Consider the following 4,762-nt stretch of genomic DNA (forward strand, 5'->3'; position numbering starts at 1 on the left):
AGACTACATTTCCCAGCATCCCTAGGATGAGCCGGGAATCGCAGATTCCCTGAGGCCGAGGACTGCAAATCCCAGCATGCCCCGCACCTTGCTCCTCTAACTTACACACCAGTGTGCCGCGCCTTGTGCGCAAATTCAGAAGCCGGCCCGCGGCATCGGTGGTTTGTTGGTGCAGAGTCTTGGAACCCGGCGGAAAGACGCTCTTCACCCTCAGGAGGAGATGCCAGCCCACAGAGAATTAACTTCTGTTTACACGGAACTCAGAAGTCTCCTGCAAATCATGGTAAGGCTGCAAACAACAGAAACACTGACTAAACCGTGAGAGATAATAGAGCGCAATGACTTCCTCGAATCCTGCTCATTTGTTGGTCTGGAGCACCTTGTTAGTGTTTTGCAGGGCTTTCTGCTGTGTTCGTGCTTCGGATTGAGTGATCTATTGATTGTATACTCAGAATAGCAATACAGGAAGGGACTTCAGAGAATTTGCTGATCCTATCCCCGTCGTTTTACGTTTGAGGAAATTGAGACCCAGAGGGGAAAGAGATTGGCGTCAGATCACAGCAAGTTGGGGCAGAGTTAGGATTCGGCCCTGAGCCGCCTGCCCCGCAGTCTGGGCTCTGCACCACATTAGGAGGTGGTATTTTTAGCAGCATGACAATGTGATTGTTTCTGTCCTTGATGAACAGTTTTCCCATCCAGGGTTGAAACACCCAAAGATTAGGTAAACCTTTGTCAGGTGGGTCTCTTGCAAGTGAGGAAGTGTGGCATTTGTTTATCCTGAGTCTATGTAGGATTTGGTGTTTTGACTTGTTCTTAATTTGTCACTCAAGGTGACATTTATTGTGATTTCAGGAAATAGGTAGAATTGGTGTAAGTCATGGTTTCCTTGGAGTCTTCTTATGTCCTCTTCCTGTCCCCATTTTCACCTACCTGGGCACCCACCCAATTTTTCTTTCATGTACATATTTCAACAAACAGGTTTTAGGCTTACTTGTCAGCGACTGAGTGGGTAGAGGGTGAAAGACAGTTACTGTCATAAGGAAGATAATCATCTGTTTAGGGAAATGAGACTCCGTTGAGATTCAAGATGGAGTGTGGTAAATGACAAAAGAAATGACATCAGAATGCCACAGTGGCCCTGATAGGGAGACTTACTTATTTATTTCTTGAGTCAGGGTTTCACTGTGTAGTTCAGGGTGCCCTTGAACTCACTGTGACGACCAGGCTGGCCTTGATTCATGGTGATCCTCCTGCATCAGCCTCCTGAATGCTGGGACTATAGGCATGCACCACCATGCCTGGCTGATGGAGAGTTATACAAAACGTTATTAAGGAAGTGGCATTTGAACTTGAAGGAGTTTTTTCTACATTAAAACATTTTTATGCTTAAAAGTTTTTGTTAATGAGGTGCAACATCCATGCAGGAAGGGAACAATTTCATGTGTATGTCTACACCCCTGTCAGCCACCTCTACATCGAGAGAGAGGGAGCATTTCGGGTGCTTATTGTGCCCTTTCCAGTCAGTTCTGCATCCTCACATCTCAAGATAACCATTATTCTGACTTTACCGCGATGAGATCAGTTTTGTTTGTACTTGAATTTCAGTTAAATGTAATCATATGTGTGTACAGCACGTTTGACCTTTCTATTTCGTCAGTGTTTCTGTGAGATTCATCCGTGTTGTACCTTTTTTGTCTCAGTTATTGAGTAGCATCCCACTATATGTATATACCACAGTTTTATCTGTTCTACTGTTGGTGGACATTTGGGTTGGTTTTTTTTTTTTTTTTTTTTGGCTATTATTAACAAGGCTGCATGATTATTATTATTACCAATAGTAGTAGTAGTTTTTGGTGGTACTGAGGATTGAGCTGAGGGCCTTTGCACTGAGATACACCCACAGATCTTTTTTCATTTTTATTTGAGACAGGGTCTCATTAAGTCACTAAGTTGCCCAGGCTGGACTTGAACGTGTGATTCTCCTGCTTCAGGCTTTAACAGTGCTAGGATTACAACCATCCCTGCTGTGCCTGGCTAAGGCTGCATTCTTACATGGGCCTTCGCGTATGTTTCTTTTTATAGACGTGCACACATTTCTAGAACAGCTGTAGGATATGCATATGATCATTACCAGTAGATAGTGCCAGTTTTCCAAAGTACAATTTATGCCTTCACCAGTAGTGTTCAAGAGTCCAGTTGCCTTGCATTCTTAGCAACACAGGTTGTTTGTTGTTGTTTTTCTTTTCTTTTCTTCATTTATTTATTTTGGTACCAGGACCTGAACTCAAGGCCTGGAGTTTGCCAGGCAGGCACTGTGCTGCTGAGCTACATCTCTGGCCCCTGTTGTCAGGTTTTGGGTTTTTGTTTTACCTTGGATCAGACTCTGGCCCTTTGTGCTTTTGAGGCAGGCGGTGGAATCACTGAGTCAAATCCCCAGCTCTCCCTGTTGTCAGTTTAAAAATTTTTAGCCATTCTGGATAAAAATAGTATTTCATTATGGTATTTAAATTTATCTCCTGCTGAGCATCTTTTGATTTGCTTATTGCCAATTCCAACACCCTCTTTAGTGAGGTGCCAGATAGTCTTTTGCTCACTTTTAAAAACTGGGCTCTGGGCCAGAGTTGTAGCTCAGTGGCACAACACCTGCCTGTGGTCCTGAGCTCAATCCCTGGCACCAAAAGAAATACATGAATTAAAAACTGGGCTATAAAAATTGATTGATAGTTCTTTATACAGTCTGGATGCAGAGTTCCTTGTCACATATGGTTTTAAGCATCTCTTCCAAGGCCGTGGCTCTTTTCACATTCTTACTGGGGTCTTTTGGGAACAGAAATTCTTAATTTCAATGTAGGGCACTGGTTTAGTATCTTCTATGACCCACTCTTTGCATTGAATACAGGAAATCTCTGGCTGTAGGGTTAGTGTGATTCTGAGAGGCAAGCACGAGAGAAAAGCACCACGAAGGTGTGGAGAGCAGTAGGCCTGCAGTTGGGCTAGGAGGAGGCCCACTGAGAAGGCTGTGTGCAGCCACTGGGTCGAGACCGGTTCTGGACAAAGCAGAGGCAGTGTCGGAATAGTCATAAACTCAAACTGAACCCAGTGGTCTTCATTCCTCAAATTTGCCCCCAGCCTCCACTGCGCATTACCTCCGCCTTCACACGGCCCTGGTCTCCCGGGTGTCCTCCCTTCTCCTCCCATCAGCTCATCGGTGAGTCCCACAGATGCCACTGTGTAATGTCTCCAGTGATATCCCCTCCTTTTCATCTATAGCTGCTATTACTTACCTCTGTTCAAGATCTGTCTCTTGTGTGGAACAAATCATCACCTCAGGGGGTTTTCTCTCTCCATCCTCTCTCTCCACACCCGGCCCATTCCTGTGTGATCCTAGTGTGATCATTCTGAAAGGGCAGTCAGACCTCTTGGCAGTTTAAAAGGCCTGAATACCTCCCTGGGCCCTTAAGATAAAGTTGAAAAACAAAACAAACAAACAAAAAACCTTTACTTGGTTTATACCCTGTGATTTGCTTGCTCATTTATGTCAGATTCAATTCAAGCCTAAATCATTTCTCTCCAGGCCACAGTCTGAAGTCAGGAGAGCTTTGTTTGCCCTGCTCTAAGGTGCCTGTGGCCACCCTGTCCTGTCCAGGAAGGTGCACTCTCCAAGGCAGAGCCCCAGGTGGAAAGTGCCGTGCAATTAGGTTTTCCTGGGTGTGCACCTGGCATGTGGATTCCGAGAGCCTTGGCGGCCCCCATGCAACTCCAAACCCTTCGTCTCCCATGCCTGAGCCCTGGGTTCCGGGCATCCCTGGCTTCCTTTTCTGCATCAGTGTTTGCTGCACAGTGCCAACTTCGAGACTGTGGTCACTATTCCCTTTTCTTCCATTTTTTGTTTGGAAAAAGGCTTTGTGTTCATTCCCAAGCTGTTCTCTTCTGTTCTTCCAAAATAGTATTATATTTCTCTCATGCACTTCACATACTGAAGTCTTCTGAGGGCAAGAACCTTATTGATCTCGTACAACCTTCTAGAATATAGAGGCGTTAAAGAAAATGTTTGCACAAACGAATAAGAGGTTGGTGCTAGGCTCCTTACTATCTGTCCTGATTTCTGCACCCTAATGTGTAACAGGTAAATAGGGCTCTTTTCTGTGGCTTATACTATAAAAGAAACAGTTTAAGTATTCAATTATGTAGTATTTCTTAATTCTCTTCCCAGTGGAGCTGGTAGCAACCAAATGCAATACCACAGATGTCATTTTGTGACAGAACCAAACATGTGCCCAAACCATTTTCAGCTTACTTGAGAATATTTTCTGACAGCCGGGTATGGTGGCGCACACCTGTCATCCTAGCACTTGGGAGGCTGAGGCAGGCGTATCATCAGCTGAGGCAGGAGGATCACTGAGAGCTCAAGGCCCGCCTATAGGAAGTAGTGGAAAAAAATTTTTTTTTTCTTTTCTGAATAGAGGTTAAGAAGCCTTTGGCTTCATAGAGCCAGGATTACAAAGTGAGCCTTGATTGGGGGTAAGGGTTGAGGTTTGGGGCTCTTAGGCTTGCTCAGCGCACCTCAGCAATGGGCATGTTGCAGGCGGCCACAATGCTGGGGGAGCTCAGGGAGGCAGTATTTGTGCACATCTGCCACACGGAAAATTGTCAGGAAACGCTCGAGTGATTCTTGGGAGCGCCTGAGGGGTAATGCGTAACCAAGGGATGTTGACAGAGACGGCGAAGGTTTGGGCCCCCGGTGGCCGCCAAGCCACGTCCC

The 4,762-nt window shown here is 45.6% G+C and overlaps 1 protein-coding gene across 16 annotated transcripts in view; it reads left to right on the top strand.

Moving 5' to 3' along the window:
• Cops7b (COP9 signalosome subunit 7B) overlaps positions 1-4,762 on the top strand; it is a 51,142-nt gene continuing 46,380 nt past the window's right edge. For all 16 annotated transcript variants that reach the window (XM_033764687.1, XM_033764681.1, XM_033764685.1 and 13 more), the window contains exon 1: positions 1-283. The gene's annotated coding sequence lies outside the window, so the exon portion shown is untranslated. The remainder of the gene's footprint in view (positions 284-4,762) is intronic.

Source organism: Fukomys damarensis, unplaced genomic scaffold (genome assembly GCF_012274545.1).
Source record: "Fukomys damarensis isolate Sample0158 unplaced genomic scaffold, DMR_v1.0_HiC HiC_scaffold_16, whole genome shotgun sequence".
Taxonomy (NCBI): domain Eukaryota; kingdom Metazoa; phylum Chordata; class Mammalia; order Rodentia; family Bathyergidae; genus Fukomys; species Fukomys damarensis.